Raw genomic sequence first — 12692 nt, forward strand, 5'->3', positions numbered from 1 at the left:
TTCTCCTGCCTCAGCCTCCTGAGTAGCTGGGATTATAGGTGCCCGCCACCATGCTCGGCTAATTTTTTTGTATTTTTAGTAGAGACAGGGTTTCACCATGTTGGTCAGACTGGTCTCGAACTCCTGACCTGATGATCCACCTGCCTCGGCCTCCCAAAGGGCTGCGATTACAGGCATGAGCCACTGCGCCCAGCCAGTAATATTTTTTCTCTGTGTGTTACTTGACATTTTCCACTTTTCTGTTCTCTTTTGTGCATTTGTATTCTATTTTATATTAGTCCATGGTTGTGGCACATATTAAAGATGTTTGTAAATTCTTGTCAAGTAAAATGAATAAACGATCTGATGCCAGTTGTTCTTAAAATTACGTTCCCTCTCAATCTCAGAGGGACTTAATACTCTTCACACTTTTTACCGACTGAATGCAGGAAAATCCCAGGTCATCCATGAAGCCTGTGATTTTGTTGGTTCCACCGTCCAACGTGTCCCAGCTATCATTCAAGAGTGGACATAATGCTCTGCTCCCAGACCACGTCAAAGTGTCCACTCTGGGTACCCCATGACAACCTACTGGCCAGCACTGACTACCACACCCTGTTGAAGTGTCCACTCTGGGTGCTCCACGACAATTTACTGGCCAACACTGACTACAGGGCTCTAAACTAAAGGAGAGAACTGTTGAGTGGTTATGCTTGCAATTAGACCCTCCAGGGTGTCTACTACCACTGATGGAAGCAGGGGAAAAGAAATATTATACATTCAGAGTTTGGCTACTCGAAAAGAGTAGGAGTCCCCCAAACACTGGGAACTCCTACTGAAGCATCATATATGAGACATATGAAGAGTAGAAAATGTAGGAAACATTGACAAACATGTATTAAGTCACTTCAATATAAGCCTTGGAAAAGTCTAGGAGCTCTATTAGAGATGCATGAAGAGAATACAGTCAGGGGACCTGGTATGACCAGAGTTGAATAAACAGCATTGCTCACTACTCTTCCTGAAAATAATACTAAAAACAGCAAGAATATATTTTAAAATACAATTTCATTTTAAGTCGAACTAGGAGTAAATAGAAATGGATCATAGACTCAAAAGTACATATAGAGACTCTAAACAGCTGAAATCAAGCAAGCCATGGAAGACCAAAGGAAGAAAAGCACAGTGATGGCTTAAAGGCACAGTGGTGGCTGATTTCAGAAAGGGCTGAAGGCCAGGGACTCTGAAATATAAAAGTTGTATTCTTTGTTTGTAATAATGGATTCAGAACCTCTATGGACCGAGGTCATCGAAGCCTTTCTGGACTCAGTTTCACTCAGAGAAGGTGATGCTCTACAAAGAGCCAATGACTTAGGTGTATCTGCAGAAGCCACTGAATTCTATGGCAGTGAAGGAGAAGACTGTTGGGTTGTTAAGCTCTTAGCCGTATCTGCAGAAGCCACTGAATCCTATGATGGTGAAGGAGAAGACTTAGCCATATCTGCAGAAGCCACCTAATTCTATGGTGGTGAAGGAGAAGATTTAGCCATATCTGCAGAAGCCATTTAATCCTATGGTGGTGAAGGAGAAGACTGTTGGGTTGTTAAGCTCTTAGCCATATCTGCAGAAGCCACCTAATTCTATGGTGGTGAAGGAGAAGACTTAGCCGTATCTGCAGAATCCATCTAATCCTATGGGGGTGAAGGAGAAGACTTAGCCGTATCTGCAGAAGCCACCTAATTCTATGGTGGTGAAGGAGAAGACTTAGCCATATTTGCAGAATCCATCTAATTCTATGGTGGTGAAGGAGAAGACTTAGCCGTATCTGCAGAAGCCACCTAATTCTATGGTGGTGAAGGAGAAGACTTAGCCATATTTGCAGAATCCATCTAATTCTATGGTGGTGAAGGAGAAGACTTAGCCGTATCTGCAGAAGCCACCTAATTCTATGGTGGTGAAGGAGAAGACTTAGCCATATTTGCAGAATCCATCTAATTCTATGGTGGTGAAGGAGAAGACTTAGCCGTATCTGCAGAAGCCACCTAATTCTATGGTGGTGAAAGAGAAGACTTAGCCGTATCTGCAGAAGCCATCTAATTCTATGGTGGTGAAGGAGAAGATTTAGCCGTATTTGCAGAATCCATCCAATTCTACGGTGGTGAAGGAGAAGACTTAGCCGTATCTGCAGAAGCCTCCTAATTCTGCAGTAGTGAAGGAGAAGACTTAGCTGTATCTGCAGAAGCCATCTAATTCTATGGTGGTGAAGGAGAAGATTGTTGGGTTGCTAAGTTTGCAAGACAACTTTGCCTCCTCCTTTCATCTTCATAGAAACTTTTCACAAATTATTGGTTCAAAACATTTCAATTAATTCAGTAATTAATAATTATTGATTTATGTAAAGACACTATAAGAAAAAACTATGGGGAAAAATGCAAACTTATCAATGGAGAAAGATCACACAACAAAAATCAATGCCAAAAGCAAGATGAAAATGTTACCCAAATATTTTGCCATGAAATGAAAACTTAATGGAGCTGTCAGATCAAAAATGGAAGACCATGAAGCAGAAATATAAGAACTCAGAGAAAGAAGTGGTGAAACGTTAGAATAAAAAAATGTGCTGACAAAAACCAGCAAACATGAAGAAAAAGCAAAATCTTCATAGAAATGAAGGTGAACCTAGAAGAAGTAGAGAAATTAAAACAGACTTTAGAAAACTCAGTAAGGAACATAGAAAATATAAATAAAAATGTAAAAGTAAATACAGTAAAATTAAAGGGAAAATCTAAAAATTATTAGAAGGAAAACAGTGGCTACAGAAGATAAGCAGAGACAATCTAAAATATATCAAAAAAGGGAGGTATGGAAAGAAAAAAAAAGACAGCATTGAAACAGCATGAATCCCTTTAAGAACTGATTCAACAAAACTTTTCCAGAATAAAATTAGGTTCCACAGAAAAGGAAACACTAAGAACACCCTAGAAAATTTTAAAGAAACATTAAGGAAAAGATCCTTTAATCAAGCCACTCTTAAAAAAGAGAATGTAACAGGCTAGTCTCATATTTTTTCCTAGCAAAATTTAATGCCAAGATACAGTGGCCCATTACCTACAAGATATTCAAAAAGTGGAATGAAAACCAAAGGTTTTATACCTAGTCAGGCTACATTTCAAAGTATACTTCAGGCAGTTTTAAATACACACAAACTCAGGGAATATTTTCCTACTTGGGAAAAGTCCCAGAGAACAAACTTTAGCCAACAAAGAGATAACCAAGGAAAAACTATGGTGAAATATTATAATTGTGAATTGCATTGACTAAAACTAAAATAAACATGAGAACCAGGGTAATAAAATGAATATAAATGCCATATGCCCTGGAAATAAACCAATATTGAAACTAACAAAAAGTAGAAGAAGAAGGAGGAAAGAATGGAAGACATAGGGTAGATCAAGGCTGCTGCATACGATGTTTGTACAGTTTTCAACTTTGAGGGGTCTCGTTTGCTGAGACCCTGACATCATCTGCAGCTCCAGAGCTGAGAGACATGATGTGCACACACACAGGTGGGGGTCTGAGGAGGAGGACTTGGTCAACTCAGCTATAACAGCCAGGACTCAAAGTGGATCATTCAAAGCAGTAAATAAAATGTTAGAAGTGTATGTAATAGCAAAATAACAAATACTAAATAACATGCCACGGATACTCTCATTGACCTAATTCTAGTAGTGAGAGGCCTGGAAGGGAGTAGAAAGAGAAACCACCTAGTCTTAACACAGCAGAAAATAGAGAAGTAATCACTCCTGGGTAAAAGAAGAGATCATAAAAATACTGCATAAAGCTGTCATTTAAAAAATTACCACTGAGCAAGTCCCAAACGAAGCTACAAGAAAAAAGTTTTTCTCAAGCAAATAAATCAGATCACATAGAAAACAACTTTTAAAATTTATGAACACATAAGATGCTATCATATATGCATGAAACACCAAGCATAACTGTTATATCAATAAATATAAATGTAAATATGATATACACATATATAATTAACCATTACTGAAGGACTTAAAAAAGAATTTGATCAGATTTCCAGAGAAGAGGAGCTTGGGATACTCTTTTCCCCACAGTGAAACAACCGTTTAACTGGTAAAAATTATAAAACACATTTAAAGTCTCTGGAAATTGACCTAAGGGCAGATGCAAATTAATAAGCATTTATTCAAGAAAATCTCCTAAATGTTGATAAAACAGTGGAAGTCTGTGTCCTCTGAGCCAGAGCTAGTTCCTATTCCCTCCTCCAGCTCCATGTCACAGGAGATCTTCTCCACATCACATGACCACACGTCACATGACCAGGAACATGGGAACTCCTTTTCAGCCCCACTCCCAGTCAAAGACGTATGATTACACCCCAGGTGATCTCATCCCCAGACACCACCCCTCTAAGTAAAGGAAATTAGGATGCCATCTCACATCAAGGGGACAGATGAGATGTTTCAACAATGTTGATGTTTGGACAACTAGGAAGATATATGAAAAAATAAAGTTAGATTCATTTCCCACATCACATACCAAAATAAATTCCAAGTACGACAAAAACTTTAATGTGAATAAAAATAAAACTATACAAAAACATAAAATAACATTAAAGAATTTCTTTAAAACCTGGAAGTGAGGATGACCTTTTTATTTCTGAAAATCCAGAATCCATAAAGTATTAACATTTTATCATACAAATTAAAAATTTCTACATGGCAAAAAATAAGGTATTTGGATCTAGAGACATATAACAAATTGGAGGGCAGACATTTGTAATCATATCACAGATAACGAGTGAATCTCTCTGTACAGGAAGTTTTAGAAATGAAGAAGGAAAAGATAAACAACAGAAAAGGATTCAAAGATAAATGGTTCTCAGAAAAATTCAAATAATTTTTTGATAGATGTCAACCTCAGTTATAAAATGAGAAAATCATTTAAATTACCATGAAATAACATTTTTCACCTTTAGATTGGCAAGAACTAAAATTTTTATAATATATATCATCAGTAAGGCTGTGGAGTGTAAGCTTTTACTACCTCTATTGAGGGCAATTAGTATCTATCAAAGTTGCAAATACCTGTAATATTTGACAGAGCATTCCCACTTTGGGGTTTATACAACATACTTGAACATGTGTAAAATAATGTATGCATAAGTGTACTCATCAAAGCTATTAACTATTAACAAAAGATTCAAAATAATTTTATTCTTCAATCTTGGACTAGTTAAGTAAATTATTGTCTAAGTTCAATGGAATGCTATGTCTTCATTTTAAAAATACATAAAGTCTACATATTGTCTTATATGAAATATTATTTAGAGAAAAAATAAGGTTTAAAACAGTGTGTTTAATAAACTGTCCTTGCTGTAAAAAGAGAAAACATAAAGGTATACATTTATTTTTGCTTGCATATGTCAACAGAAACCCTAGAAGAACGCAAAAGAAACTAATGACATCAGTAGCCTCATGATGTGGCCATGGGGACTGAAATGGAGATAATTACGAGATTAGGAGGAAGACTTTTCAATGTATACTTTTACATTTTTTAGATATTTAGCCATGTGCATTGATTTCCTACTTCAAAAAGTACCCAAATTTTAAAATAAAAGATATAAAATTCAAGATAATATAGATCAAATAATCCATTCACCCTGGCCCAGTCACCACTCCTTCCTCTACACAAATACGCACCTACAGAGAATTTTTGAAATCCTCTAGAGAAATACACACCTACAGAGAAGTTTTGCAAAAATAAAAATAAAAAAGCAAGAGGCAAAGCAGTGTTTATTACTAGCTGAGATGCTTTTGCCCCCCTAACCCCCACAGACTGAACAACTTGGAGAAATTGTCCAGCCTTGCATAGACACAGAAATGGGCTCCTCTCTTGAAAGCAATTCTGAACCTCAGTGTTACACCGGGCCCAGAACACAAACACGGGGAAGCAGCGAGAGAAGAGGAATAACAATGCCTCCAAAGACTGGGGTTAACCTAGGCCTTCCCAAGCTGGAGAAGTAGATGAGCACCAGGCTGCCACAGCTAGTAGGGTGCAGGCACTGGCCCCTGAAATTCTCATTCTGTTTCTCCCAAGAAATGTCTGAAGGGAGGTCAATGTCTGCTCAATGATCTTGCCCTTGCGCTCAGAATAAGAAGCTTCTGATTTTTACCCCTTCCAGGCCCCACCTGTAAACAATGTAAGCCAATCAGGTATCACAAAACCTGAACGCTACGCCTTATTTTGGGGAAATGAACTTTATTGCTCTTGATCTACACTCAGCTCTTGTAGACAAGTGGGAGCGTGGGAGACACAAAAGGGTAGAGAAAGAGCCCTGTGCTTACCAGGGAGGCTACTGTGGTGTTTCGGAGGCTAAGTTCAGGAGTTTATCCAGCACAGAAGGCAGGGGTTTAATGCCTCTTATCAATAAATATTTACACATAGAACTTGCATGCATTGAATCTATAATGTGCATACATTTCTTGTACCTGAAAATATCTAATATTAAACCAAGGAGAAATATAATTATAGATAATATAATACACATAGTTATAGCATACAGTTTAGATGAAGCATTTTTGCATGCTAGGGTAGACAATACACACAGTTACAGCATACATCGTAGATGAAGCATTTTTGTATGCTAGGGTAAACACAAAACGTGTTTGCTATGAAGGCCGTGGCAGTCTGTACACCTAGCCAATCATTTGCATGCTATTAAATAACACGTTTGCAGTAAAACTAGAAGGCAATAAAGCTGTATCCATGTGTTCTCTAACCTATTTGATCAATGCTGCCATAAGAGCTTCAGAGATTGAATATTTGTGTGGCTCTCAATTTTGCTCACAATTTACATAAATTAGAAGTTTAAATGTAGGATAATGGTAATAATTTATGTCATCTAACAAACAACTCTCTAAAGTCTTTAGAATATAAGGTCTCTGGATAGCCAAAACTTCTAATTGAGGATTACAACTTTAATCAACAATAATTTTTTTAATAATTTAAATATTTTGGGTGAAAATCTTTTCAAACAATTTTCAAAGCCTAAAAGCTTTGAATTTGGTTGATAATTTCTAAGTCAACACTATGAACACTGGGTTACATATAATAGATATAATCTATGTCATACAAACCTGTACACAATAGATATGACGAGGTCTGTTAAACTATGTGGGGTTATTTGCATTGGTCTATTTTTCCACTTACTTTGTGAGTTTTTCTCTCCCTTTCCTTGCTGTCAGTGTCCTCATGTAGCAGCTTTTCTCCTTATTTCTAATTTTCTCATTTTACATCTACTACAGGCTTTGAAATTGCATACTGAAGCTTCTTTAAGCAGTATGTAACCTAAGATTAGGCCTTGAAATAAGGGCGAAAGAGATCACTTCCAAGCCACATGTGTGAGATTTGAATGCAGGCCCTTGAGATGATACTTTGGCTGTATACAGGTTTGTTGCTTCCTGCTTTAGGCTACATCTAAAGAAGAGTTTTCTCTGATAAGAGTTTGGGTTAGATTCAACATAACCTTAGAAGAAATGGCTACCCTATTTTATTTATGCTTTGCTTTTTTTACAAAAAAGAAATTTTATTAAAATGTATATAAAATCACGTGATAAAATATTTTTTAAAAAAAGAAAAGAAAAAAGTGAGGTCTTTGAAATGTAAGGCAAAAGGCAAGAGCAGACAGAGCCAGGTATAAGACTCATCACACAACGCAAGCCAACAACCCTCCATCTTTGCCAGAGATGAGGAACAAAGTTGGTTTTATGCTTTGTAGTCCATCCAAAAAGCTAACAAAACTCATATTGTTACTTAGTGTAAATAAAACAATCGCTTCAGTAAAGTGCAAGTTTTTCAGACAGTGAGTCCAGAAAACAATTACTTCTTACTTCCTCCTCAAGAAATCACTGTGAAATGCAAAAATAACGTTCTCGGCAATGACGTTACAAGAAACCCAAAGATGAGTTTTAATAGCATAATTCAATGAAAAATAATTCTACGGGAAAAGAAAAGATTACAGCTCACCAGAAATACAAAATTGCGTATTCCAAAGCACAACCACTGATGGTCTGTGGCTGCTCCTGGTGGCTCAATGGCACTATCTGTGACAGTGTTGGATGCACACAGGTGGTCATCTCCCAGTACAGTGTGAGTCATTCAGCACCTCAAGTCACTGAAGAGTGCCTGACAGACCCTAGGCCCTCCTAGCCCCACATCTCAGTCTTGGTTCCTCAATACATCAGCTAAGTCTTGATTTAAGCAAATGAAAACACAGCAGGGAGCTCTACTATTATTCCAAATATGATTACTCACTATAGGCTTTAGAACAAAGGAAATAGAGACAAATTAATCAAAAGAAGCAAAATATCTAGTAAAGACATTACTGTCAGTGGTTTGTGGTTAATGAGTGAGTGACCTGGATAAGGACTACTTATTGCTAAAGGCATCCTCCAATACACAGAGTGGGGAAAGTGAAGGAAAATTAAACACACAAAAACAGCACTACTCTTTTTTGCCCGTGACAGCAAGCCAAAATGTCAACACCAGCTCCTTAACTTTACTTTCCATGTAAGCAAGCAGCATTAGCATTTCTCTAGAGGAAAGGACAAAAAAATAGTTCATAACAAGGTAACATTTGGAATTAAAAACATAAACTGGTGTGGTTCAACAAAGCCAGATTTTTCAGTGCAAACAATGTATCAACTGTCAGTTGAGTGAAAAGATAACCCAGTCTCCAATGCCTAGGGGCCTGGAATTATACACTGCAAGGTATTGTGCATCAATTTCCTATGTGTCAGAGAAAGGAACAGTTTAGCCTTGACACCAAGAGGTCTGCACACACAAATACCTAAAAGTAACCTAAAAGTCTATCCATGTTCTTAGCCCACTTTTGGATGGGATTATTTGTTTGTTTCTTGCTAATTTGTTTGAGTCCATTGTAGATTCTGGATATCAGTCCTGTGTCAGATGTATAGATTGTGAAGATTTTCTCCCACTCTGTGTGTTGTCTGTTTACTCTGCTGACTGTTCCTTTTGCTGTGCAAAAGCTCTTTAGTTTGATTAGGTCCCAGCTATTTATTTTTGTTCTTATTGCGTTTGCTTATGGGTTCTTGTTCATGAAATCCTTGCCTAAGCCAATGTCTAGAAGAGTTTTCCCAATGTTGTCTTTTAGAATTTTTATAGTTTCTTGTCTTGGATTTAAGTCCTTCATCCATCTTGAGTACCACTTGTTCCCCAATAACCTATGGAAATACAAATATTAAAAAATACAAAAATACAAAATAAAAGTCACTTAGCACTCAATTGCACTATGTCTAAACCTCTTGGAAAGATGGATGCCTTTCAACTATTAAAATTATTTTTTAACTATATATCTGAAAAGTATTATTAATAAAGATTCTTGAATGTAGCAGTTATAGTTCCAGAGAAAGAGTGCCAGGTGTACAGCTCTTAGAATGTAAGCTATTAAAATGCAGAGATTGTATCTGTGCAAATCACTTTGTTCAACACCAAAAGCATGTCAGCAAGAAGTGAAATATTTACAAACTTTTTTTGATGACAATGACAAGGAATCAGGACCCTTGATTAGAAGAGATGGATATCCAAGTCAAACCAGCTATCTTAGAAAAGAACTTGGGAGCTCCCCTTACCAAATGTTGAGAAGAGCAGAAGCAGAGCTGGGCCTCAAGCTAGTGCCAACATCTGAAAAGGGGCTGTTGGGAAGAGCAGAAGCAGAACTGGGCCTCAAGCTAGTGCCAGCATCTGAGCATCTGAAAAGGGGCTAGGACTCCCTGTCTCTAAGTCTTTCATTCCCGCTTTCTTGGTATCTTGGCTTTATCTCCAAACCAAAATCCTTTTCTTCCCTAGAGGAGGAAATAGAACTCCAGTAGCTCTCTGCTAGCATCAAGCTAAGCTGAGGTATAAAAACTCTCTTCTACTTAGTTCTGTGCATGGACAGAATCATCTGCCTACTCACAAACCAATCCTGTATTGGGGGTGTGACATTCTGATCTCCCAGGTTGGGTCATGTGCCTACCCTTAGGGTAGGAGGCAGGGATTTATGAGTTGGGTGCGGAAAGAGAAGTAGTTCCTGCAGAGGAAAGGAACATGCACTGAACTACAGAAATGGGGAGAAGCAATGAATATTAAAAGAAGTAGACTGATGTTAGGAGAAAATGGCAAAACTAGGGTAGATTCCCATATATCTCAGCAGGAGTACTAGAGAGCCCCATGTGTTAATACACAAGAATACATTTTATAGAAGATGTTATTATTATTTGTATGCAACTGGATACTCAGTTGAATTCATACATGAATGCATAATACCATCGCTCACTACCAAAAATTTTGCAGTAGAGCTTCCCACATTTGGGGCAATTCCAGGGATCAACATATCCCTATAATGGATCCAGAGTGGAATGGATAAGCCTTGCCCTGGGAAAACTGCCTTTAAGATCATGGTATCTACCCTGCCAGGTAAGTATGAAACTGGATATTTCTAAGGCACATTGGAACAAACGTCATTTTTAGCCACAAGTTATGGGTATCTTGAAAAGCCCTTATTGCAAAACACATAGAAATAGCAGGTAAAATACAGTCAACATGGACTTAAATGCCTAGTTGTGCTTCCAGGAGGATAAGGAAACCCCCGGGGGAAGATGGCAAAGCAGAAAACCTGAATGGCCAATGAATGCAAAACCATGGCTGCTAGGGAAATATTTCCCAACCTCAAGAATCTAGACACGTGAATCTGAAGGCTGAGTGGGGTGGCAGAAGACAAGGCTTTAGGTCACTGCCAGGTAGAGACCTCTGCATACATTCAGAACTCATTAATCAGGAATTAAAAGCTTCTAACAAAAGTAAAGAGATAAAAAAGGAGCTTGCTCATTTCATGTTCAGTGCAGCATTATTCATAATAGCCAAGAGGTAAAAGCAACCTAAATATCTGTAAAGAGATGAATGGATTTTAAAAAGTGGTATATGCACAATAAATTATTATTCAGCCTTAAAAAAGAAGGAAATCCTTTCATATGTCATAACATAGATAAACCTTGGGGATACTATACTAAGTGAAATAAACTAGTCACAAAAATACAAACACAGTGCTGCATGATCCTTCTTATATGAGGTTTTTAAAGTAGTCAAACTCTTAGAAACAGAGACATAAAATGACAGATGCCAGGGACTAGCGGAGGGGGAAAAGAGGACTTGTTCAATGGGTATAGAGTTTTATAGGTGAATCCCACACTCTAATCCTACTCAAGCTGGTATAGAGGATGGGAACAAAGATAAGACTATAGACTTATGAACAACAAAAATTGTAAACCAAGCATTCTATACCTAGCCAAACTGTCATTCACATATGGAGACAAAAAGAGAAAAAGAGTTTCAAACATGCAGGAATGTAGGACAATCATTTGTACAACCTTACTGAAAAATTGTTCTCTGAATTAAAATAAATGTGGCCAGGCACAGTGGCTCATGCCTGTAATCCCAGCACTTTCGGAGGCCAAGGTGGATGGATCACTTGAGGCCAAGGTTCAAGGCCATCCTGGGTAACATGGGGAAACCCCATCTCTAGTAAAAACTCAAAAATTAGTTGGGCCATGGTGGCAGGCTCCTGTAATCCCAGCTGAGGTAGGAGAATCACTTGAACCTGGGAGGCAGAGGTTGCAGTGAGCACAGCACTGCACTCCAGCCTGAGCGACAGAGGGAAACTATGCCTCCGAGAAAAACCAAGCAGACAGACAAATAGATTTTACACTGGCAAAGATCAAATTATTTGTGATTATAGTGCTCATCATTTACTGAGCATATAATCCCTAGCAGTAGTTTCGCTAGATACTTTATAAATGCCATTTCTGTCTATCCTTCAACAAGCCTCTAAATTAGATGTTCTATCCACTTTATGGATATGAGAAATCTAAGAGAACTGACTAACCCACTCTTAGATTTCTCATCTACGAAGTTGACAAAATAGCTCATTTACAGGCTTTGTAATTTCTAAAATATCGTATAGCTAGGATTGTAAATTGATCCTGGTACTTTTTGATTTTTTGAGTTAAAGTTCATGCTGAAGCGTGTTGGGTTGACAGGCATTCTGAAATTCAGCACAGGGCATAAGCAAAATGGCATCTTTTCCTACTGGGGTAAAGGAGCCAGGCCACCAAAATAATCGGTTCTTTAAACCTCCTTTCTGATGACTCACATCCTCAAAACTTTATGAACTCTTAACATGATATCGTGTACACTGGAAAAATGCAATGTATATTTTTAATAAAAATGGAGTGGGTTTTAGGAGATCTAGAGCAGTGACAGCTGACATTCAAACTGTTCTATTTCACGCGAGGAGGTTTCCATCTTCCACCACCACGACCTCCACCTTCCTGCTCTTCACTCCTCCTTACTTTACTGATCTAGTTACTGTTTTTCTCTCTTCCAATTCAGACTCAAAGTGACAGGACGGGACAGAATGAGGCAGAAATCACAGGGTTTGTAAGGCCTGGAGAATGGGGTCCACACAAACCTTTGGACCACTTTTTCTCAGGGATAGACTTGATGCTCAGATGCTGATGTTCTGTGCTGGACCTGTTTGGGTTCCTCCTCCTCATTCACTCTTGCTCCTGAGCATCACCTGCTCTGACTTGTAAATGTTCTTCTAACATCCCCTAACACAAAGG

At 38.0% G+C, this 12692-nt stretch overlaps 1 pseudogene; it reads right to left on the reverse strand.

The window, feature by feature from the left end:
* Window positions 1-10320: 10320 nt before the first annotated feature.
* LOC134757363 (uncharacterized) lies at window positions 10321-10496 on the reverse strand (annotated as a pseudogene).
* Between the last annotated feature and the right edge of the window lie 2196 nt (window positions 10497-12692).

This window comes from Gorilla gorilla, chromosome 16 (assembly GCF_029281585.2).
Source record: "Gorilla gorilla gorilla isolate KB3781 chromosome 16, NHGRI_mGorGor1-v2.1_pri, whole genome shotgun sequence".
NCBI classification, from domain to species: Eukaryota; Metazoa; Chordata; class Mammalia; order Primates; family Hominidae; genus Gorilla; species Gorilla gorilla.